Source organism: Enoplosus armatus, chromosome 16 (assembly GCF_043641665.1).
Source record: "Enoplosus armatus isolate fEnoArm2 chromosome 16, fEnoArm2.hap1, whole genome shotgun sequence".
NCBI classification, from domain to species: Eukaryota; Metazoa; Chordata; class Actinopteri; order Centrarchiformes; family Enoplosidae; genus Enoplosus; species Enoplosus armatus.
The window spans coordinates 14,337,582-14,364,701 of record NC_092195.1 but is presented as its reverse complement, the minus strand read 5'-3'; positions in this window follow the sequence as shown (position 1 = coordinate 14,364,701).

The window sequence follows — 27,120 nt, the reverse complement described above, 5'->3', positions numbered from 1 at the left end:
GGCAGAACAAACAACACCTGAGCACATTCAGCTTGGTGATAACAATCTTTCATCAAGGCCTATTCACTTTCTTTCTTTCAAAAGAGCAGAGAAACGTGTGATGAGGAGATCTCTGGATCAAATATAATTAGCCTGGACGTTTGGCTCAAAGCTGCATGAAAGCCACTAAAAGATCCTGATTGTCAGTGTGCACTATTAGAATGATTTATTCCCGTCCAAGCGTGGTTCAGGGCTTGCCAAAAATGTCTTTATTTCTGGATTGAACAATGAAATGACCTTGGGAGCTGAAATAATTGGTTGTGTATGTGGTGCTTGTATTAGCTGGAGTACAAAATGTCACTGCATTCACCGACAGCAAAATGATGTGGTCAAATCTACATGAAGAGAATGATGTCCCACATGGAAACAAAGTGTCCTCAGCAACAATTAGGGTAGATGTCACCCCTATTAACTGTACAATGTTGCCTAAATGACTAACAGAAAGCCAATATGATCTAGCTTAGCCACTGCACCCTCTCACCGATTTTGGCATCATGGCAAAAGAGCAATCATCACAGAAATGAACGGAAGACAGAAAAAAAAAAGGTTTTCTTGCCAACATTTTGGCTGATGATGCCCCACGCATTGTGCAAAACAGTGCCATCAAACCCATCTCCATGACTTGTCATGACAACCAAGGGTTTTTCCCTCCCCCCCGATGCCAAGTGTGCCCTCCAGCTTGTTTACTGCTGGTAAGAAATTCAATCTTACATCAAATCAAACAAAACAAGCGAATCCGTATCTGGCTCATCTTTGTGGTTTAGCCCTGATGCTCTACCTTTAGGTTATTTGCTTTACCTAATGAAGGATGAAAATCACAGATGTGTTGAATGTCTTTCAAAATCTGGAAGCACCATGAAGGACATACGCAGGGAAGTTTAGGGAATACATAATGACACATGGCTGGTGGTGAAACTGGTTTTCTCTGATGGGCTGACTCATCTCAGCAGTGACAAGCTCTCCAGGCTGCTTTTTCAGAAACCATAGAGAAGAAGAACATTGTGGTAATAACACACAGTCTGAGCCAATAAAATCACAAATATGTTTAAGCAAGTGAATACTATCCCACAGGAAGGAAGCCTTTCATCGGTGGTTGAAATCACTGATTAATGAAGTAGGACATCTGAGCAACAACCTGAACTGCAGAGAAAATACTGAACTGTTAGCCAAACTGATCAGAGCAGACACTGTCCAGATAATAATTTAAAATATTCCTTTAGCATTTAAAGACATAGTGTGACATTTAGGGAAATAAGCTTATTTTCTTTCTTGGCGAGAGTTAGATGAGAAGATTGATACCACTTTTGTTCCTATACAGTAAATATGAAGCTATCTGTACAAAAACATAGTTGTTACCTTTGGATAGAGCCATGCCAGCCGTTTCCTCCTCTTTCCAGTCTTTGTGCTAAGCTAAGCTAACTGAGTGCTGGCTGTAGCTTCATATTTATCTAACACTTAGAGAATAAACAAGATTTCAAACTATATCTTTAACCTATTTTCAGGATGAAAGATATTTAGTATGCCAGGACAATATAGTAGTGTCAGGCAAGATGTAAATTCACTGATGAAACTTCCTAAACTGATGTATATTTATTAAAAAGAAAACTTGAAATGTTGGGACGCATATTAAAGATTTTTTTTTAGACACATCATTCATACGATCCCTGCTAAAAAAAAAACTGCTGTAAACACAGTATAACCCAGCCAAGTCATACAACAATATTATGAGGAAATACAATTGGCTGCATATAATTTTGCTGATTTAGGAATTGAAGCTTATTCCAGTGATGCACTTTAGAGCTTCTGCTGCCTAAAATCTAAAAATGTAAATGAACCTTAATCTCTCTCCATCCTCGAGCAAGTCTTTAGTTTTAACAGTCAAAATGACACTTAGGTTAAGTCATCAAGTAGGATCATAGGGTGATAATCCTGGAGTGAAAATGATTGTTTGTTAATGAGGGCAGCGCACACTTAATACCCACATTGGCTCGCCCGAGGGCCATCAGCAATAGGCCAACGTGACCCAGTTTCAATCAACAGCTGACCTACTTCTTCCGCTTGACCTGCTGTAACAGAACGATGTGCGGAGGGCTGATGGCATTGCCACAGTCGCAGTGAGCTTTGTTCACTGTTTTCATTCTCCGTCTAAACCAGTGAATAGATGTTAATGCACAATAAGTCAGACAAGGTGAAAAAAAACAAAAGGTTGCGCTCCCGAGAGAGCGCGGCAGTGGAAATATTTCTGCCAGTATGTGAAGCCAACACACACTGAAAACAGATAAGCAAGCTGCATAGCATCTTAATTAATAGTATCACATTTAAGGCATGAATGTGGAGATTTCAATCAAGAATACATTCAATTTCAGGTTAACTCAAAGATGTCATGATGAAGTTTTTCAGTTACAGTGACTACAGGTTGTCTAAGACTGATTTTGTTTTGGAAAAATATGTCTTTTTAAAGCAACACTATGCAAAAATTTGTATTTCATGAGTGAGTGCATTTCACCCTCATGGACAGCTGTACACGTGCATTTGTTGACAAGCTGAAGGATTTTTATTTGGCGTGCAGACTTGGCTTATGTTCAAAAGCTAGCGAGTCGACAACTTTGCTAACACAGCCAAACATCAAGCAAGTGCAACGACACAAGACATAGCAAGCCAGCTAATATTACTTAGTAGTCTGTCTTGCAGCCTTTTATTCCGCAAAGCTCTCGCTTTTTCTAGCTTCCTCCGTCAACGTCCTCTTCGGTCTCTTTACCTCCGTCATGATGTCCGTACTGAGAATACTGAGCTAAACCCATGTGTGACATAGTGAGGTAAAGCGTTACGCACTTCTCGAAAGAGGCACCATTCTCCCTATTACAAGTCAGTGTAATAGGGAGAGTGTATATGTGTATATGTCACTAAATGACTTTGAAGCTGTTATTTTAAGATAAAATAGTTGCATAATGTTGCATTAACTACTGAATACCACAGTGTCCTTTTTCCTCATTTGTATCTGATTATTCATTTATTTACTTATCATGTTCTTCTTTATTGTATTTGCCCATTACTGAGCTACAAGTGTTGCTTTCTACTTACTATACTTTTGATTCTTCTGTTTTTCATGTCCATAAACCTCATGGAATAAAGAAAAGTCTAGAAGTCTAAAAGTATTCACACTGCAGAGTCAAACCCCGAAGCAGTCATGAAGAAAATTATACTTGTTTTACTTGTCAGTCGGAGCAAAGCTTGCCACTGTTTTGCTGCCTTGCTTTAAGTACACAGCTGCCTCATTAACCTACAACATACCACTGTTAACCAATAATACCTTGCTCAAGGGCACTTTAGCAGCAGTAACTGAAATTAGAGTGAGCAGTTTTTATCGGTTTTTATTCTCCCCCATTAGGAGTTTCCCAGCAGGGCCAGAATTGAAACCAGCAATCTTCCAGTCAGAATCGTGCTATTATAACATCCACTCCCTACATGATAATGAAGTAAAGCTGCATGTAAAACAGAGATGGAAAGACTTGACATATTAGAGCTGATTTTTCAACTTTTTTCACGGCTGTGTGATGAATGACACTTTGTTTATACTTCTCTGCAATCCACGCTGTTAGTCAGCACGTCAGATCCCGTTGAGTTTTTCACAACATCTGTGTCCAGTTATGCTGAATGCATCCATATTTAAAACTATAGGTTTGATAGACAGCTGCTGGAATCCACACACGTCTGTGCATTGTCTGCATAACTGACATGCAGCTGAAAAGTGTCTTGACGAGGACATAACCTCCACAGAGAAGGATATCTAGAGCTCACTGTGTGCGGTGCTTTGCAGGCCTGTGTAGAAGTGTTAAACGCAAAGCCATAAATCAGCCATGACACTACTGCTGCTGCTGATGAGAATTGGTTTCAGCTGTTTTAGGAAGTACCAGAAGTATTAGTTACTTGTAGAAGTGGCGTGATCTGTTACAGAGACATTTATGTCAGCAAAGAACAACAATGACCACAGCAAGAAAAAACAATGAAAGCAGGAGGAAAAAAAATGAAGAATTGAAGAGTGAATTGTGTTGTTAGCTTTAGAGCAACCAGCATTGGAAAGTCTAAGGCTGGAATTATGGTTCCCTGACGATAAACGTAAACGTCTTTGTGGGTCTATGAAGTGAAGGGTGTAATACAGAGGTCGACACATACACCTCCCACATCTCAACAACATGTTGTGCATCAAGTATATTGTTTGGTTTGATCCAACTCCTGATTGAAGTTTGAAACAGAAAAGAAAAATCACCTACATTAAAGGAATCATTTCACATTTTGGGAAATATACTTATTTGCTTTTGTGGCAACAGTTAGATGAAAAGATGAAAAGACCACTCTCATGTCTGCACACTAAGTACAAAGCCACAGCCAACCCTGAGGCCAGTTAGCTTAGCTTAGCATAAAGACTGGAAACGGGGAAACAGCTAGCTATGCTCTGTCCAAACATAATAAAATCTGCCCACCAGCACCTCTAAAACTCATTATATGTTATCTGTTTGGTCTGTAAAGAAATCCAAATATGAAAATGTGTTGTGCTGACTTCCAAGAGTCAAGTCACTGACCGGCCAATAAATAGCCCCCCGTAAAACATGTCATTTTCTGTTTAAATTAGTGAGCTTTAGAGGTGCTGGTAGGCGGATTCAGTTGTTGACAGAGCCAGGCTAGCTGTTTCCTAGTTTATGGTCTTTGTTCTAAGCTAAGCTAACTGGCTTCTGGCTGTAGCTTCACATTTACCATACAGACATGAGAGTGGTATCAATCTTCTTCTAACTCTCTGCAAGAAAGCGAATAAACACATTTCTCAAAATGTAAAAATATCCCTTTAATATTTTCAACATAGAGAGGAGAGTTTCCCCATCTACTAATACACTGTTTTGCTTCTGCACATGTTCATGTGACTTTGTAATCGTTACCCATGTGGGTGTTTTGTATGTGTATGTTTAAGTGCAGTGGAGTGTGCATTCCCTATATGTATGCCTCTGTATACATGACATGTATGTGTGTGTGAGATATGATGACTATCCTGGGGAGTGTGTTGTTGTTGTGCGTGTTGCGTGCTGCTAAAGAGTTTATGTTATTCCGTCCCTCCTCTCTCCCTCGTTTACTGGCTATTCTGGGAAAATCCAAATTACAGTCTTTCAGCGTGTGGTTGGCTTGTGTGGTTCCAAATTTGTACTTAACCTACCCCTCCTGCTCCGTCCCTCTCCCTCCTTCCTTAACTTCCCCCATCTCTCTATACCTCCCTTGCTCAAATGACATTAATCTTTCTGTCTCTAAACGTTGCATTCTTGATTCTACTTATAAAATATACTTACATACATACTATACTTTGAATTGATCTTACTTGTTGAATATGATTTGAGTTAAATCTAAGTAGCACACAGTGCCTGTGAAGATGACATTGAAGTCACAAGACACATGATTTCTTCCATGCTCCTCTCTGTCTTCTCTCTTTTCTTTCTCACACTCTATTTTGCCTTTTTCCTCTCCTCCCTCCACATTTCTTGTTTTCTCTTCTTGTTGTTTTGTCTCAGTGCCTGTTGCTGTGCGGATGGAAGTCCTGAACACATCCACGTCTCCTCTAAAAACATATCCTCCCTGTGGCTTTACTCGCCACTCAGTTTCAGAGCTTCCTGTCTCCCCCTCTTACCCGCCTGTAATTACCATCGTAACCTATGGATCTGCAACCCCCCCCCCCTCCATTCACAAAATGGGTATTTTTATAGTATGAGTGACAGAGGTTTTCATTTTTTCAGATGATGTCTATTTGGGTAAGGATTTATGCAAATGCTCATTTAGTGGATCTCTTTCTTTACATAATTGCTCAGCTCTATTTCTGATACCTGTTAAATCTATTCCGGCCCTCTGAACGACCCTGCACACACACACTGAGTCTGCCAGATATCACACATGTAACGGGTGCAGTCACTGGATTAAAATGACAGTATGAAAATTCAAACTCTACGGACACTGCGCCTCTGAAATTGCTCATTGCTTTGGCACACTAATGCACCCTCGGAGGCTTTTGGCAGTGCTTTGTAATCATCACTGAATATTTTTAACGTTTCAGAAAGTTCATTTTTTTATTTTGACCTCAAATGCCATGACGTACCAGGCTGCTTTGAGCTCCCTCTGATCAGGATGTGCAAAGCAATTTGTTAGTTTTCTCTCACAGATGTGGTTAACATTTAAGCTTTAAAAAGTCCAAATGAGAGTGCTCAAGTTGTCAAACTGAGTCACCAGCTTTGATTTATTTTATACAGCATCTGGAAGGGCATCTTCATCTCATGTGTTGACACAGACCAGCTTGCTCTCAAACGACTCTTCCATTTTTCCTATTTTGCATTTTTACGTAAAGAGTGTGTTTCTATAGCCAGACATAAGCATTAATGTGTGATGCCTCAGTTCAAGCTATTGCACTTTGACATGCAAACTGTCTGGACGGGCTCAGTACAGATTATGTTATGATGACCACCTCCACTGCAATGCATCACGTCACGCGGCTTCATCCAAAAATAGTACACAGAATCTGCTTGACACATTCTCATCATTAGAGCAGCTATTTTTAGATTATTACTTTTCAGATTAATGGACTTCTTGGTAGAAAGACATTCGATGGGTGAAAGATCTTATTAAATGTTAGGGGCAAATCTGCTTTAATATCTCTCTCAGCTCAAGTCTGTTATTTCTGGCCTCTTGCGTTTTAGTGAGAGTGAAAGGCGACTGGATCATTAACCATCTGAAGTGACCAGCTGCCTCACTCTATCCTTGTCCTTCTGTGGCCTGTGGCCCCAATCCGTGTCTTCCTGTGGTACTTGGCTACTGTTTACAAGCTCTGACTGCTTTCTGCTTGTGCGTTCTCCCTGTGTTCACTTGTGTAGCGAGCTTGGTGAAAAAACGCATGACCATGATGAGTGCTCACCACTCACCCCTCTAATCCTGTGGAGGAGAAAAGGGGAGAGGCTGCCTCAAGGCCAAGCCCTGCTGGTATGACCGAACGCTGTGTGACATTCTCAGCAGCAACCCCTCCGGCTCCGCATGACAGCGACAGCGGTCACTTTTTTGCCTTCTCTTCCTCCTCCTCTTCCTCATCCTTCCCCGCTTTTCCAAGTGAAAAAGAAAAAAGAAAAAAGGGCATGTTTGGTTCAGTCGCATGGTTACACACAATAAATAAATAAATCTGAATAATTACGTAAGCGGTGTTTTGCTGAACTGCAGCCAAGAGTATTGCGAGTCAAGCGCTGATGTTAGCTCTCATTAAGGGTGGCACAAAGCTCTCCTCAAAGTTCAGGAAAAAAATGCAGTGATGGAAAAACATTCAGGGTCATGCAATGCACTGTGGATATGTGCTGGTTTTGACTGAGCAGTGTGTGATCTAACAGGCTGGAAACAACTGGAGAGACAAGAGCTTCTGTTCGCCTGATGGCTAATCTCAGATCAGCAGATGAGGGAAGCGACTGAAACCTTTTATATTTCCATCCACTTTGAAATACTCCACCAATCCAGTTATTCTTTTGTTCTTTTCTCTGATGTTTTTTTAGTCCAGCTTCTAAAAATCTCACCAGTCTTGCTCACCCTTCCAGAACGCTCTCTTCCATCACAACCCTTTCTTTCCTGCCTTTAACCCTCTCTGCTTCTTCCCTGCATTTCTCCTTCCCATCTCCTTTGCCTTTCCACACTTCCATCACTGCCTTTCTCTCCCCTTTCTCCCTCTTTCCCTCCTTGTTCCCCTGCTTCGGTTTTGTGAAAGGGGGCTTTATCAGCAGGCCTGAATGGTGCAGGTCCACTGGAAGCACGGACAATGGGCCCATCATCAGAGGGAAGCAGAGCCCATGAAAGAGGAACAAAGACCCTCTGCCCACGAGGGGCCCCACTCTGCACCTCACACCACCGCAGCAACAGCCTCTACTGGCCTTGCATGCTGTGTGTGTGTGTGAGTGTGTGTTTGTGTGCTGGGGAAAGAAACGTGTGTGTTCTTGCCTGTATTAAGCAGGCAGGTGCTGCCCCTTGGGATTTCTGCATTATGGCTCTGCCCCCCTAAAATGGCTTGGCTTTCAGCTATCATTCTTAAACAGGCTGCATTCTGCTGCTGGCACTACGCATCCATTATTGTCGAAATCTATCTTTCTGCATGGCCTCCTGTGCATCCTCACCACTATACATTTTGCATTTGTGTTTGTTAGCGTGTAGAAGCCCTTAGCGAGGGAAGGGTTAGTGGGAACATGCTTTCCTGTCTTTCGTTGTGACATGACAATACATGCACCCATCATGAATATGCATGCTCACTTACTGTCTCCTCCGGGGAATGGGAGACTCTTTAAAAAGAAACATGTTTGTGCAGGGAAAGCTGTTTGTGTGAGAGGAGTGCGAGACAAGTCCTGTTTGTTGAACAGGTTTTTCAGTAGAAAGTGACTGGACATGACAGAGTTGACAAAGAGCTCATCTGTTCCTTGTCATCGCCTTCTAAGAGTTGTACTCCATATGTTTTGCACCTTTTGGAAACAAACATGTCCTGAATTTGACAAGTGAATAACTCCTTAATTGTATATAGGATTAACAATAAATTCTGCTAATCCTCCTGAGGTCGCTAAACATAACTCAGAATAAAGGTCTGAGAGAGAGAGATAGAGAGAGAGAGAGAGAGAGAGAGAGAGCAATGTAAAATGTAGTAAAAACACAGTAAGAGACAAACAAAAGTGACTGAACAAGATTAAGAGTCAAAAACATTGCTAGCGGCTCTGTGAGGCCGTATGTATGTACAACAGAGCTTTGAGCTAAATGCTAATGTCGGTTTGCTAACATGGTCACAATAACAATGCTAACATGCTGATGTCAAGCAGGAATAATGTGTACTATGTTCACCATCTTAGTTTAGCATGTTAACATGTCAACATTAGCTAATTATCACCATAATCAAAGTAAAACTGAGGCTGTATGAGTACTATTTTTTCTCTCCAGAGTTTTAAACCATTGCACATGGATTTGGGTCAAAAATTAAATTTGATATTTGACTTTTAAGCCAACATGGACAAAGCGATATTAATGAACCACTGAGCTAGCATGTCAACAGATCCATCTCTATGACAACCAGGGACACTCCATCCACAGATAAAAAAAGAAAAAGGTAGTACGTAGACCTTGAGCTGGGATTGTTTTAGTTTCGGGAAGAGACAATTGACCCTTCTTAGCATTCTAGTGGTGTTCAGTACATAAACAAATGAGTCACTGAATCCTCAAGCTGAACCGAGTGCATAGTGAATCAGTAGCTTTCTGCATTGATGCACCTCACCGGTAACAAACATTACAGGTGGATAAATTCACAGAAACAATCACAGGTGGTTGCTGAGCTAAAGTGGGGCTTATGTGGGCCTAGTTTTGCAATAAACTGAAAAACAGAAATTCAACAGACAGCCCATTCCAAGGCACAGAATGATGAGATGAAGTTAGGTCTTGACAGGCAGCCAAGATAGATAGACTGCAGAGAACTGCAGATACTATCGTTATACTATCAAGATGTGGTCATTTAACAGTGGCATCGGTTTGTGAATCTCCTTTTAAACCTCTAACATGATTTCATTGTGTGCATAGATGCTATTATGAAAGAAGGTATGTCATTGAAGCAGGACTGATGTCTTATTCTGGGTAAAAATTATACTTTCAACCATCAACAATTGCTGCAGCTTTTCACAGCTTTGAACTCCAAATGTACATTAAAGCCCTGTATGAATTTCTCAGAGCTCTGGACCAGAGGAATTTGACTATGAATATATCAAATAACTACAGTTGCTGCTGCTTGTGCAGGGAGAGATTATTCCTTCCAGTCTATTGATATTGTGCAATAGTATTTAATCTTTAATGGGAGTTAAGGTCATATTCATCAGCTGACCTTAATAGTTCTCACACATTTGAACATTCATTAATGTCCATTATGCCAGTAAAAACCTCTTATGACCTGATGTGAATTATACATTTTATCCAGAGGTTTAGAGTGCTTGTAAGGTCACTCTCGGCCTTTCTCTGTCATCAAAAGAGGTAGAAAAGTGCAGATTATGTGCTGTATATTGTACATACTGTATATGTGAATTTAGTGTGTGTGCCTGCTTGCTTGTGCATGTGAACTGCACCATATGTATTAGTTTATCATTTCTGTATTTTGCAAAATGTCCATGGCAGTTGTGGTGTGACGGCGGATGCTTAGGCGCCGACCCGGACCAGAGGTCTTTCTATTTCTGAATGCAGACAGGATACAGGGAGCATATTATGCCGCCCACAACAGGACACATGCAATCGACCTCTGACCCCAGGCCATTTCGAATCATTATCTCTGAGCTTAAGAGCAGGGGCTAATCCTTGCTGTGTTTACCACACAACTGGCACAACAGCTGGATGGTCTGTTTGCAGCCTTTCCTGGACCTCTTGGTATGCTGATACATATGGATGCTATCTGGGATGATGTGGCCTCATTTGGATATCCACCAATGGGCTTCAAGGAGGCATTAGTGCATGTACAGTAAGCTATGTTCATCTCAGGAGATATGAAGGGCTCAGCCCAGTCTGGTGCTCTAAATCATCCCATTGCTATTGGCAAATTTCACTGTTCCAGCGAAAAATCGTATTAGTGAAGGATTAATTGTGTCCATTTTTGGCCAGTGGGGTAGTGGGTACTATGAAGCTTTGACAGACCTTCATTGCTGGTGATTTGCTATTAATGGATTGGCGATCTCACTGCAGCAGAGCCTGTTGTCTGGAGCAGCAGGCAAAAGGCGTGTGGAGAGCAGAGTGCCAAGTAACACCTGAAAGTGGCCCATGGGACACAGCTAATATGGAAGCTACTTTCATTTTGGACTCTTCAATTCTCGCTATAAGATCGGTAGTAAAGAGAAGTTTTGCAGTTGTCAGCTAGCACAAAATCATGTGTGAATGTTCACCAAAGTTAAAGGAATAGTTTGACATTTTGGGGGAATTTACTTTATCGCTTTCTTGCTGAGAGTCAGATGAGAAGATCGTACCACTCTCATATCTGTACGATGAATATAAAGCTACCGCCATCCAGTTAGCCAGTTAGCTTAGCTTATCATAAAAACTGGAAACGGGGAAACAGTTATAAATGTTCTAAGGACACTGAACCACAGCACCTGGGTTCAAGTAATAATGATAATAAAGGTCATTGAACTTCTACCAACTGTTGGGAATGTTGTTTTGTAGCTAAACCTGTAGTCTTGCTGCCTTCAAAGTGAACTTGAGATTGTATTTTTGACATGGGATTTTATTTCTATGTAAATGATTTGGTGTTCCTTGCTTTTTATAATAAAGTTTAGGAACAACAAACAAGTGGATAACAACACTTGTGTATGTCACAACTACTAAACTTGGAGCTATCCACTTAGGAAATTGAGAATACCACGTTAGTGAGTCGTTCAAATGTAGGTAAGTCTTCGTATAAACACAACAAACACAGCCGTACTTGAAGGCATATCTGCTCCCTCTGTGGGCGGGGGCAAAAGTATGAAAAATTCACCTCAAAAAGACTAATCTACGACAGAGTACATAGCAAAAATGGGTATTTGTTAAGTAAAGATAACACGAAATTCAAATTTACCACTGCCAATGGTGACCATAATTAAGTGAAAATGATATGATATGAATAATAACTTGGAGAAAACATCAACAGAAAGCCTGCGTCGTTTTTATTCTGTTTCACTGTGATGTGTCTTTAACTGAGCAGGGATTGTATAACAGCTCTGCCAGGACAGGTGAACCATGTAACCATGTTCTGACTTGTTTTCATTCTGTTGAATAAGTACAGCCTTGAGCATGTATCCACACACACACACACACACACTTATGCACATCCAAATTTGCACTCAGCTCACTCAAACGAGCCCCCACTGACACAGACTCATCTCACATGTCGTTCTTTTTTACTCATCCTTCATCTACTTCATTTGCTCTTTCAATATCCATTTATAGATTTAAAGCACAACACGATGCCGCAGATGTGTGTGTAAGTTTTACCTCCATTTGATCCCACTCAGTGAAATCAACGTTATTTCATAACACATTGTGATGGCCTAAGAGGGCTTAGCCCCATGCATGTCTGGGCAGAGGTCATGACTGCGGACTTCACCATCATATAGGCTAGTTGATTATGGATAAAGCTCTTTTAATCACTCTCTCTTCACATCTAGGTTTTTCATTTTAAAAAACTGCTCTCAAACTCTTATTAATAGGGTGTAGTTGGGGATAGCAGCATTAGCGGTGTGGGGTTAAACTGAGGCTGTGCCTGCAGTCATCAGAGTCTGTCAGTACTGAGTCTTGTGCCCATTCTGGGACCTCGATGCCACAGTGGGAGTGAGGTTTGTTCTGGGTCATTTAAGGGGAAATGAACTAGGAAGTCCTCTGCTCTCTGTTAACAGTCTCTTTTATTTAAATTGCATAGAAATGTAATGGATAAGAAATACTTGAAAATCATTATCATCCTTCATAAAAGTGAAATAAGATGTTAGGATAGGAAAAGAAGTTGGATCCATTAGAGATTGCCAGCCAGAGATTGCCAAAAGTGCGAAGCAGCATTTTACCATCAATTAATCTTTAGAATTGCTTTTGAGATCACAGTTTTTCAGCATAAAAGTTGCTAATGCCTTCAAAGTTTCTCACGATGGCTGCTGGTAGAACAAGTGAAGAAAAAAATGTTCCAAAATCTCAATTGTCTACCGTGAAGTGAAAAGGAAAGAAAACAAACATGCACAAGTGGCGACATCCTTTGTGACAGGAAACAAAGGCGTTTATGGGAAGTGTTGCCTTAATTTTGACCTCTTATGTAATATACAGGCTGTTAATCATCTCTTCCGTGATCTAATCTGTCTAATTATATGAAGGCGTCTCAATTAATTTCACAGGTTTGACATGTTGATGTTATTGAATGAGGTAGTAGAAAGTTCCACTGAGTGAATGTAAGATTGAACCTTTGAAGGGTTAAAAAATACATGTCAAATTACTTTTTACAGGTAAAGAAATTAGGTTCTCAGTAACATTATTCCACATGAGTTATGGCGTAAATTCCTCTATTATTCCATCACTCTAAATTGCTGCCTCCACTTAGGGTTAGGGTTACATGTACACATTCTTTTGAGAGGTCAGTCACAATGCAGCATTTCTAACAGGTGGATACGCAAAAGGAGAAACGAAAGTAATAGCCAATCAGAACAAAAAAACTGATAGCTGTATTAATGCTCCATGAGTCCATTTATGTGGTTATTAATATGGATATGACACTAAAACATGCTCCGAACCTGCGGAGAAGCAAGCCAGGCTGGGATAGCCAACGTCAGGTTTTACTCATCAGGGCTTTCCTGCTGATTTTACTGATAAGCTGCTGTGTGTGTGAGTGTGTGTGTAGCATTTAATGTTCATTAATGAACACTTACTGTCCAAAGAACGCACAGTGTGACTTGTGGCATTAATCTACACCATAAAACCCAGGTAAAACTGCCAGCAAGATACATATACAGTTTGCACATTTACTTTGAAGTGGCAATAATCAATACTTTCACATTAACAAAGCATCACAACACTTTTAATGCAATACTTTTAACCCATGGAGAATTATGACCCAACTCTGCACTTCCCCTCAGCCCTACGGAGCTCCACTTATTTCCCTCAGGTGTTGGTGGAGACCAAAAACAGAGCTAAAAATAAGACTCCAGAGTAAAGGGGAAATTCATGGATTTTAAGATAGATGATACGTCAGCATTGTGTTCACAGCTCGTTCCAGAAAATCTAAAGGCCATAAAGTCACCTGCTGGGATGTTGCTCATGACATTAATAACCTTCATGTGTCTCTATATTTTCCATGCATCAGTGAAAATCACAGTGTCACACACACACACACACACACACACACACACACACACACACACACACACTTCTGATGTTATATTATTGACCCTTTTAGTGTTGAGGGAAAAAGTTAGTCTGAACAGCCTTTCAGACTGCAGGCTGGTCAGCGGTAGCTTTGCTTCCATTCACAATGAAATTACATTTAAGATGGATGGCTGCAGAAGGGATTAGTAGCCTACAGAAGGACCCTCCCATCCGCACACACCCCGACTCGACAGACCATCAATAACTTTGTCATTATTGATTCACTGTTCAACACATCAACCCTTTCTATCTCCTTTAGTTTGTTAAATTTCCTGCTGAAAGAAGATGTTGGAGTGGTTCCATCTTTCAAAAGTGCAAATCAGTGGGATATCAGGAGTTGGTTCGAGGTGAGTGAGTGTTAAATGTTTGCATTGATTTTATTGGTTAATTGTATTATATGAAACCTCCTGGTACAGTACACAGTGGCTGAGTTTGGAGGGGTTGCGCCATATGAAACATACCACATGTGCCACAGTTTTACATGTGGTGTCGTTCTTCATTTCACTCCCAGCCTCCCTCAGTGTTTACTGAAACTCACGGATATAAAAGCAGGGGTTTGATTAGGCAGAGGTGTGCTGCTTGTTAAAGGCTGGACATCTGCTGGCTTCCAACCAACATGCTGCGTTAGGGAAAAACATTAATTTATACGGTCATGCAACACACTGCAAACTCTGCAAACACTACATGCTGCCAGTTAAACTTACTGTAAAAAACTATCCCTACTTATGAAGAGGCGTTTACTTTTTGATTATATGGTTGATAAATAAAAAAAAACTTTCAATGTGTGCATTTCCAACACTTTCAAGTTCTTGCAACGAGATGTCACTCTGTTTTTTCACTTCCTTTGAATGCTTCACCAGTCTGTGTTAACATCTCATCCATCATTGTGGCCATTAACACTGCAGCAGCCTGCTGGTGCAATGTGGCGCTCACACGAGTCTTATGTGCTGTGAACGGGTATTTGCTCCAGCCTCAAAGATTATTTATGCTCCAGAATAAGAAATAGTTTTCTGTTTAAGCCAATGCATAGCTGTCAATGAAAAGAACACTGACAACTTATAAACACAGATTGTTTGTGAAATCATGAATGTTTTCATGAAATCGGTTTCCATATTTCTGTTTCCTTTTGAATATGTTTTTTTGAAGTCACACAACATGTCGGTCTAAGTTTGCATCAAAGGCTGAAAAAAAAAACTAAAAAAAAAAACAAAACTGAAAGGCATTTGCAAAATTAGGTTGTCAATATGACATTTGGGAAAATGTTCCCCGTGGGAGGTGAGTCAAGATACCTTGTGACATCCGCAGCAGTCAGTTGAAGTAAGTGGATTTGACACATGCTCACACAAGGTACAAAATATAGTTATGAAGTGCAACACGCTTTACCTTTTAATAAAATGCCCCTTCGTATCAGTGATTCGTCATCAGACTGAGGAGTTTAGCGGACGAAATGTCCAAAAATGGTGCTGACAAAACTGATGTGTCATCCAACCAAACTGAAACTCACAGATATAAAGGCAGGGGTTTGATTATAAAATATTCACGCTACATGATTGCATGCAATGTAATTCATATGTGTACATTACAAAACATTATGCTTGTATCAGACATCAGACTGGACTTTTTTTCCTACCATGCTAGGGGCATGACTCTAGATATGATAATGTTAGTTGGTCCATCACTTTGTTTCAGAAGGGATTATCTCAACACCTATCATTAGCATGATATTTTGTACATTCCTGGTCCCCAGAGTATGAAGCCAACTGACTGTGACGATCCCCTGACTTTTCCTGTAGCGCCACCATGATGTTGACACTTTTGTGATTTAGTGAAATGTCTGGAATAACTATCCATGGTGCCCAGAGGATGAATACTGATGACTTTAGTAATCCCCTGATTTTCAGCCATGCTAGCAGCGAGAATCTATGGATGGCAATGTTGGTCTGTTGGTCGGTCCACCACTTTGGTCAAGACTGAAATATCTGAACTGACGGATGGATTGCCATGAAATTTGGTACAGACATTCAGACAGCCCAGAGGATGAAGCCTACTGACTTGACTGGTGATTCCCTGACTCGTCATCTACCACCATCATCAGGTCAACGTTTTAATTTGTCCAATACTCTTTTTAAGACCAAATACCTGCAAAACTAATGACATTCATCAGCCTCCGATGTACTTTGTGTTTAGTGCTAATTAGCAAATGTTAGCATGCTAACACGCTAAAATAGATGATGAACATGAAGTAAACTTTATACGTGCTAGCATGGCTGTAGACTCTTGTTTACCTTTCAAGCCAGATGAGTTGAATGAGTATGCTGGCATCAGTTTAGTAAAAATCTGACAACATTTAAGAACATATCGACATTAAACCATTTGGAAACCTGCATTTAAACTATAAAGAAGGTCTCTCGTTGTCTGTGAGTGAAGAAGCTCAAAAATTCAAAAGCCTTTTGAAGGCGTTAAGAACGTGACGTCTTCTGTTTTGAACTCTGAAAGAGAGCAGTTTAAAGACACAAATCAAAAGTCTCATCTTTAGATCGGGTTTCCTTTTTAAGATTTGTTTACAAACCAGACAAGACACACTCTCTTTGCAGCTTTCTGTAAATTTTAAACTGTATTATCTATTTCCTTTGATACTTATTTGTGTCAGTCTGCAACATCCTGAATCGTTCAGCCTGACTTAAATATTCTGTCACATCTTTTTTAGGAGACAAGCATTAGCTATTCCTGGGTTTAAGTTTTGACCAGATGCCCAAAGTGTGGGCACATGTACATGTCTGCGCGCACACACACACACACACACACACACACACACACTGCACAAGGCCTATGGCTGTTTGTGTGTGTGAGTAGGTCCCCAGCTGTTGAGTGCTGTGCAGATGTAGCGACCAGAAATGAGGGATTACAGCTAAATCTGGAGGGAGAGAGGAAGAGGAAGAGGGTGCGGGTGATTAGGGGAACAGTGTGGAGACTGGAGGGAAGGTACGACTAAAATGAAGACAAGGGTTAAGAGGGGTTAGAGGAAATGCCACCTGATGATAGAAAGATTAGACACAAATGATGAGAGGCCACAGGCAGAGCGTGGGGCGGGATGTAGAGTAAATTCCAGAAAATGAGAGAAAGCAAAAAGAACACAGGAAGGAAGAAGAGATGAGAGGCAGATCTTTTTTAACAAGTGAAAGCTGGAGGGATGAAAAAAGACTGCTGTTAAAAAGAAAAACTATCCCATGGCGGGAATTTGCGAGGCTGTAGCACAGTCTGTCTTTTTCACTTGATTACAAATTCATTGATTTCCTCAACGTTCTCCACAATCTGCAGAGAAGGCTGCGTTAATGCAGGCAAGAAGAAGCTGCCGTTAAAGCCTCAGCCTTAAGTCTCACGTCCATGAATATACTCACACATGGGAGACAGCCGGGATGTTTTTGTGAACAGAGTTTCTGCAAAGGAACAGTGCTGATTTCAGAAGAGTTCAAATATGATTTCTATAATTCATAAGAAGCTTTAGCCTCTTAAATAGAAATGGTTTACATTAGAAAAAAGATGAGTCTGACTTTACTGATATGTTTATAAATGTAAATACATATTGCCGACCTCAACTAGGGGAATACAATCTTCTTCCTTCTGCGGCCTGATATCTACCTCTATTTCTTCTAGCCCAGGGTTACAGTCACATCCTGCCCTCTTTAATATTCAAAACATTTTCACACACACGCTGTTGCTGCTAGTACCAGAGGCTGCCGCAGACGGCAAATGTGGTCTGTTTGATATTCTGCGATAACTTTCCTCCACTTGTCAACACATTAGTCAACTGATCTGGAGAGGATTGGCAAGAGCCCAAATTAATGTGCGCAAAAGCAAAGCCCTCTAGGAAGCTTAACGCAATTCTAATTAAGATGCACATTCACATTTTCCTGCCTCTCTTAACAAGTCGAAGAACGTCTGTCTCATAAAACCTTAAATTAGTGGGCTGTCATTGTAAAATTTGAAGTTTTGATTTAATTTAGGCCCATTATGACTATTCAATAAATGCAAGTTTTTGCCTGTTTCAAGGAAGCTACATTGTTCTTGCTTTCAGATTTCACATTTACATTTTAACATGACTCTTGTTGTTGAGGGCCAATTATCAGCTCAAAAGGGACTGTTAATGAGATTGGGTGCAGACCCCACAGATCCCTGTCACCCTGAGTGCTGCACGTGTCAGACCTGCAGCTGTGAAACCTAATGAAGGGAACACTGACATATCACACTTGGTACCTGCCTTGATATCTTGCTTACGTCACCAGTGCACTGTCACGTCATCCTCCCCTATCCTGCCAAGTATCTTTGTTGCAGGAGCTGGCATCATATTTCCCTGGGGATTAAATGATGTCATTTTGGATCCCAAAACGTCTCCTCACCTCATCTCAGCTCAAATCCGCCACCTGGGTCAGTTTCTGTCTGCAGAGCAAGAGAGTTGAGTCACAGTGACCTGAAGCTGGAGGAGTGTCAAGTCAAATCCAAAATCCTGGGGAGATTTGAAGAGGTCCCATTAGGATTCTTTCAGACCAGAGGACATGCATGTGAGATACCACCTGCAACCAGGTGAACAGGTACATACGTACTGCAGCTGCAGAACCGAGATCATTAGGGTTCACTCTGTGCTATGACAGTCACAGTACAGGAGGATTTTTGCTTTCTCTAAACCAGTTAATCTGAGAATCAACATTGTTGGATTGTTGCAGGTTTGAATTCAGGACTGGAGAAATTTGATTAAGGGGAAACGTGCAATGATGGAATGTAACTCAGTACATTTAGTTTTGAGTTTTGAGAAATACTTGTTTGCTTTCTTGCTGAGAGTTAGACGAGAAGATTGTTTGTTTGCTATATGTGTAGCTACGCAGCCAGTTAGCTTAGCTTATCATAAACACTGGAAACAAGGGAAAAAGGTAGCCCCCATTCTGTTTAAAGGTAAAATTATCTGCCTACCAGCACACTAAAGCTCACTGATTACCACTTTATATCTTCTTTGTTTAATCTGTACAAAGAAGTGTTAAGATGACAAGCTGCAGTTTTACAGGTGATTATGTGCCAGACCGAATGCAGTGACTTTCTGGAGTCTAACCCCCCCGCCCTTAAAACTGCAACTTGCTTTTTATATTTAAACGTGTTAATTAGTGTTAATTGGTAAGCTTTAGAGGTGCTAGTGGGTGGATATTGGACAGAGCCAGGCTAGCAGTTTCCTGCTGTTTCCAGTCTTTTTGCTAAGCTAAGCTAACAATATTCATATTTAACATTCATAATGCCATATAGACATATATGAGAGTGGTATCAGTCTCATCTAACTCTTGGAAAGAAAGTACGAACAGCTTATTTTACAGTGAGGTACTCTTCCACACTGCCAGGAGGGAAAATGTGATGGGAAAATATTGAAGTATTTATGGATGTATTCACTGGTTTGCCTAAAAGTAAAGAAATTATATAATGTCTAAAATATACTAGAATCAGCTTATGAAATATGCAAGTGTTACTTTTTAAGTGTCGAACGTAAACTCCCCCAGGTTGCTAAAACCCCAAATCTTCAGAAGGAATACTGAGGATGTGACCAATGTGTCTTCAATAGTAGGTACAGCCCGGTGTACTGTACTTTATTGTACAGACAGAATTACTGTCTGAATATTCTGTCTATGCCCAATATTAAAAGAGCAAAAAAAATCAACAAATCTGCCCCGACTATGCACAGATTAAGACAAGAATAAACTTCCATGTAAAACAGAAATAGTTTACATTATAATACAGGAAAGCTGTTTTACATGGAAATCTAAGTTTATTCTTGTTCTAATCTGTGATGACTCACTGCCGAACTAATATAATCCTGAAGGGTTGAGAAAAATAGTTAGTACTGTAGGTCAGCTAATCCTTTCAACAGTTACATAAGAAACAATATTCTACGAGCCTTTGATGGCCTTAACAAAACCTGATTTCTTTTTCTTAACTTTCTCCCCTGATTCATCAAGTTGTTAACACTGGATGCCCTCGAGCAGCCTCGCTGGCTCCATTAAACATGAATCAAACATGGGCCACAATGATAGCTCACTAACGAGTTTGGGGAGATATTAAATTTAAGTCCTACTGAACTTCAGCAGCTTAACCTGTATTCAGGCCTCCTTAGATGAATAAAGTAAAATCTATTTAGGGTACACAGGCCACGTAATACATAAACCAACTCAGTCATCATGAATTTAATTTTTATCTTATCTCAAACATACTTACAGTAAATCTGTTGCATAATGTTTTTCAGATGTCCTGTATTCATTTCACTGCCAGTTCCCCCAGCAGAAACACACAATGAAAGAAAGCTTTGGCGACACCTATAGGTGGAAAGTAGACTAAGTGGTTACACTGATTTAATATTCTCATGATATCTGCCGTCTATCTGGTAGAGATGTTTTCCATGCCATCGTGTTTCTGTCTTGAAAGTGGAGCTAGAAAACCTGTGAGTACGTCTGACGAAAGAGAGCACATGAAACGGAAACCTTGTTATACATACATAAAATAAATGCGTGGTTGCGTATAAACTGCGCGTGTGCCACCTCAAAGTACTGTCAGAAACAACTATCAGGAATCCACAAGAAACTGGCAAAAAGGCTTCCCACACAGGTCAGAGATAACTCAAAGGAAAAAGGAGGGGAACCATTGAATGCAGAAAAGTGAAAAAATGTGATATATTTAATATGTCCACAGGCATACTGGCACTGAATGGCATAAGGAACACAGAAAGAAGCTTGGCAGCTACTGCAAATCATTTCAATTAAAATAAATATCACAAATACAAGCTGAACAGCAAAGGAAGTAGACTGTGAAGTGAGTAACATTTTGTGTAAATAGCTGGCATTGATATATGTTTTCATGTGCTCTATTCAATGTGTAGTGTGTCATACATGTGGCACAAAAAAAAAATCATTATGCCCACATGCATTATACATTTTCTGGGCAGCAGTAGCTCAGGTGGTTGCTCAGGTTGGTCATGAATCAAAGAGTTGGTGTTCAATTCCCACCTCCTGCTATTGACAATTTAGAAACCCTTGATGCGTGTACTGTATATATGTGTGGGGGAAATTCTGGATAAAAGCGGCCAGATCTCTTTCTTGTGCTACATGATTATCCAAAAATAAAACGTATAAAAAAAAAAGATTTTGTCAATTACATAATTATCAGGCCAGAGGCATTTGAATGACTCCCAACCTTGAAACAGGAGTTTCCAAGAAGCACTTGAAGGCAGCACTAGTCTCAGCGATGTCCTGGGCCCTGATCTTCTTATGTGGATAACCGAGTTATCCAGATTACCACGTTAACGATTTGCGTCTGGATGTTTTGCTTCTTCAAAACTGGTTTAAAATTCATCTGGAACTGTTGTCAGGGCAACAAGTCCTTAAACCTGCAAAGGTGCAGGCTTATCAACGGTTAGCAGGACCATGACCAAGATGTTTTAGGTTGAACCCCAAACATCCCAAACATTTCAAAAACACTTTCTTAGATTTATAATGAAATAGCTTTGATATAATAATGATTTAAAAAGACAACATGCAGGTTATTGAGAAATCATTATAATCTGTTGATGTCATTTTCACAATGAAGAGTCACCTATACGATACATGATCAAATATACAACAAAATAAAAGTTTGTACATTAAAAAAAAGAACCAATCCAAATTTAGATTGAGATACTGTAAACTAAAAGAAATAAACTCGCCTAAAATATTCTGACTGTTAAAGGATCATTGGAGCCAGAACATTTAATTTGAAATTAAAAATTGTCATTTGAACTCTAAAATGTATTAAATGATTAACTGCAGAACTAACTTTTCTTAAAATTGTCAATGCAATTAAAGCTGCTTTTCAGAAGAGAATTTAGTAAAATGAGACTTATGGATGAAACCATTGCCCCAGTGCATGCTGGGAGGGTCCCCAACACACCTACCTTGTGTAACTGCAATCACATGATCAGCAGTCAACCAACCATATGAACGCTGATCATGGGTGCAACTCATTGAGGCTTCATTTCAAAATAAGTGCACAATGTTACTCAAGATGACTAAATCTAGAATGAACAAATCAATCCTAAAACTGCCTTCAAAGAACCAAATTAGCTGGATGAGAATGAACAGGATTATTATAACCTGATAACAGCATGTTGAGTTAGCCGGAATGAGTTAAGCCATGTTTGAAGAAGAACAGGGCCCTGAGCTATAACAAGTTCTCTGAGGAGGAGGCATCTGTTTCATTGTTTGGGCCAGACGGTGCAGCTTGTCAGGGGAATTCTTCTCAACGGCACGGGCCTGCCCATGCTACAGATGGCTTATCTCACAGTAAATGATTCAGAAAACGATAATATGCCTCCAAACGGAGAAGAGGTCATCTCCTTTTGCTAATGGAATGTCTTCCTTAGTTAGAGTCTGGACAGAGCACTTGTTAGATATCTGTTTCACGGTGGAAACGTGGGGCTCCTCTGCTGAGGGAAAGGTAGGTATTTTTAATCCACTGGCAACACTCCTGATCCTCGCATTTGAATAGTAAGCAGATCAATTAATGTTTCATTTAGACACCAGCAAAGCATAAGCTTTTCCAGACATGAATTTAAGGTGTAAATATGACAGTGTTAATTCCCTTACATAACAAACTAGAGGCAGCCTCGATGCCAAAAAATGAAGCAGGCTGATTTCCTACGAAAGTACGGTTTAAGTTGTCAAGTCAGGCCCTGGAGCAGACGCTAAAACCCTTCCCCTGTTCCCCACGGTGTCAAAACACTGAAACATTTATGTGCAAGTCCAAACCTATAAGTAGGCAAGTGACTGTAAGCCAAGACCTACTGTAATATTCAACAATTATCAGTCTGTCAGCTAAATGCACAAATGTCAAACAGAATCAGAAGCTGCTCCCTCACAGCAGAGTCAAACAGCTGTGAAACAGATATTAATAGACGCGATCGCTTCATTATAACCTGCTCAGTTAAGTGTGACTCACATTTTGTCAAGTAAATCGTCAATCACATAAAATATATTAAATTAGCTTTGAAAATTTCTTGGCACAGGCCCTCTACACACACACACACACATACACACACATACAGTGCATCCGGAAAGTATTCACGGCGCTTCACTTTTTCCACATTTTGTTATGTTACACCCTTATTCCAAAATGGATTAAATTAATTTTTTTCCTCAAAATCCTACACACAACACCCCATAATGACAATGTGAAAAAAGTTTTTTTGAAATTTTTGCAAATTTATTAAAAATAAAAAACTAAGAAATCACATGTACATAAGTATTCACAGCCTTTGCCATGAAGCTCAAAATTGAGCTCAGGTGCATCCTGTTTCCACTGATCATCCTTGAGATGTTTCTGCAGCTTAATTGGAGTCCACCTGTGGTAAATTCAGTTGATTGGACATGATTTGGAAAGGCACACACCTGTCTATATAAGGTCCCACAGTTGACAGTGCATGTCAGAGCACAAACCAAGCATGAAGTCAAAGGAATTGTCTGTAGACCTCCGAGACAGGATTGTCTCGAGGCACAAATCTGGGGAAGGTTACAGAAAAATTTCTGCTGCTTTGAAGGTCCCAATGAGCACAGTGGCCTCCATCATCCGTAAGTGGAAGAAGTTCGGAACCACCAGGACTCTTCCTAGAGCTGGCCGGCCATCTAAACTGAGTAATCGGGGGAGAAGGGCCTTAGTCAGGGAGGTGACCAAGAACCCGATGGTCACTCTGTCAGAGCTCCAGAGTTCCTCTGTGGAGAGAGGAGAACCTTCCAGAAGGACAACCATCTCTGCAGCAATCCACCAATCAGGCCTGTATGGTAGAGTGGCCAGACGGAAGCCACTCCTTAGTAAAAGGCACATAGCAGCCCGCCTGGAGTTTGCCAAAAGGCACCTGAAGGACTCTCAGACCATGAGAAACAAAATTCTCTGGTCTGATGAGACAAAGATTGAACTCTTTGGTGTGAATGCCAGGCGTCACGTTTGGAGGAAACCAGGCACCGCTCATCACCAGGCCAATACCATCCCTACAGTGAAGCATGGTGGTGGCAGCATCATGCTGTGGGGATGTTTTTCAGCGGCAGGAACTGGGAGACTAGTCAGGATAGAGGGAAAGATGAATGCAGCAAAGTACAGAGACATCCTGGATGAAAACCTGCTCCAGAGCGCTCTTGACCTCAGACTGGGGCGACGGTTTATCTTTCAGCAGGACAACGACCCTAAGCACACAGCCAAGATATCAAAGGAGTGGCTTCAGGACAACTCTGTGAATGTCCTTGAGTGGCCCAGCCAGAGCCCAGACTTGAATCCGATTGAACATCTCTGGAGAGATCTGAAAATGGCTGTGCACCGACGCTTCCCATCCAACCTGATGGAGCTTGAGAGGTGCTGCAAAGAGGAATGGGTGAAACTGCCCAAAGATAGGTGTGCCAAGCTTGTGGCATCATATTCAAAAAGACTTGAGGCTGTAATTGCTGCCAAAGGTGCATCAACAAAGTATTGAGCAAAGGCTGTGAATACTTATGTACATGTGATTTCTCAGGTTTTTTATTTTTAATAAATTTGCAAAAATCTCAAAAAAACTTTTTTCACGTTGTCATTATGGGGTGTTGTGTGTAGAATTTTGAGGGAAAAAAATTAATTTAATCCATTTTGGTAAAAGGCTGCAACATAACAAAATGTGGAAAAAGTGAAGCGCTGTGAATACTTTCCGGATGCACTGTACACAAACACACTTTGACCCACGTCTGGAAGTGAGAAGCACAAGCTGACAGCCGACAGCAGAATCTGCTCTACTTCTTTCTGTCTCATGTGATGTCAGGCCTGATATGTAGCATCAAAGACAAAATCTTATCTGCCCCCTCTGTCCCTTCTGACATGGACATTAGTGCATCTGAGACACGTGTCCCTCCCCATTGTCAGCTTCTTTCTGTTCTGCGTACGAAGATTAGAAAGAAGCTGACAGGGGCAAAGGGAAAGGAGAGCGACGTGGTGAGACGGAGGGATACAGATTTGTGGAGACATGAATGGCTTGCAGGTGTTTTTTTTTCTTCTCTTTTTTCTTTTTTTTTGTCTGCGAAGAAGAGATGGATAGAGTGGGAGACGTGGAGCCGTGACTTTCTCCCCACGCTGTCATTATGTTTTATGGCAGAAGAAGTGTTTGTGAAACCAAAGCGAGGTGCTGTAAGGATGGGCCATGTGAGAAAGGGTGATAGTTTTACACCAAGAGTACGTGCAGCAGGAGTGCTGTCTGTTAACATGTCTGCTCACAACCAACATGTCTAAAAGTGGAGTGTGAGAGAAAGAGGGAGTGTTCAAGTAGTCCTCAAGAAAAACAAACAGTGAGTGCAGGCAAGTGAAGGTGAAGGAGTCACTGTTAAGATAAAGAAAGGGCAGGCGAAGGGAACATTACAGTTAGTTTGTCATGCACAAATAAACACACAAAAGTAAATCTGCAAAAAGATTTTAATTGGCATTGTTTTAATCATTCTTGAATCAATTTACAGTTTTTTTTTTATTCATTCTTGTCAAAGGTAAACACATGTCTTGTGGTTGTCTTCAACATCAGTAAATGCTTTTCGCCCGCTTCCCTAAATCCCGTAACGTAAACTAACATTACAGAAGAGCACATTCTCTCATACACACTTGCATATTCAGATCCTACAAACGACTCCTTAACGGGTACGAAATTTCTAAATGCCACATACTCGAAAAGCGCGGACAAACACATTCTACATACATACGCACACAAATGTGCACACATATGTTTTTTTTCCTCTTGCTCGCATTCCACACACACTCAGAGGCACACACACACGCAGGAAAGCAGGCAGATAAAGCCACACACACACACACACTCATACATGTTTGTGCACACGCACGCACATTCCATAACCGGCATGTATTATAAATATACATTACAATGCAGACTCCTTTGTTTCGCAAGTGCAGCACTTGAGGAATGCTGCCCCTCCATCAACATCGCTCCGTCTGTGCATTCAGTTGGTTTATGACATGCTCTTCAGCCACATAATCTGGTTAGCAGTATCTCTTACATGAGAGTAGGGTTACTGAGTGTGCATCCCTACTGATTAGTCATAACCAATAACCCTCTCTGTTTGTCAGGCTGAATTACATCTGACTATTTATCTACACAAGCAAAATGCTGCAGTAAAAATTCCACCGTTTAAAAAAAAGAATTAAAAAATGGCACAATAGCTTATTGAGCAAAGGCCTACAAATGCACACTAATAAATTAGGTAGATAAATAATATACTTTAATGTTAAAATAAATACATTTGAAAAGTAAATAAATAAAAAAAGCACAACATTGTAATTTGATTAATGCCAGCCTACGTTGTCCTGTATTACAATATAAAAAAAGTGAACTTCTCTTTATTTGCACATTCACACGTGTTTTTTTGTTTGTTTTGTTTTTTAACAAAATGGCGGCAGCGTTACTTTGAGACTCAAAGCACAATTTCTCCTCAGGCACCTGTCGCACTCTGGCGACTGTATGGGGTTGTTTCCATGGTGACTGTGACTGCTGTAATGGCCATCAGCACTGATTGGCTGGGAACCTCTGAAGTGGAAAAGGACTAGACGGGGTTGTCTGGGATTAAAAAAGAAACTTGCTGCTGAGAAAGGTTTTTAAGAATTGTAAATTAGTGGTATTCTGAATGACTCTGCTGATTGCTGCGAGGAGAAAGGTTTGACATCCGGAAAATCTACGCGAAGTGCTGATGGTAAATGCATCGGAACAAAACACACATCTACAAAGTCAAAGTGCCGTCAAATTACTAGTCCCGGGTCTGTATTTTTCTAGGGTTGTTACAGTGTGAAGGCAGGAAACGCAGACAAAGGACTAGTTCTAAGAGGGCACTCGCTATCATCTAAGAAACGCAGGCTTTGCATCTGTACCTATCACAAAGCCAGGGGTATTTTGGATGTCTGGAGAAAATGGATTCTTGAAAGGCCCGCGGATATCCTCACAAAGTCTTTCGCTTTTCTTAAGGAACACCTTGTGTTCTTATTACCAGCAGCTCCCTCACACCAGTGTGAAAACATTCCTCAATGTCCAGGACAATGGCAGCAGTTCTCATCACTGACTGATTATATAAA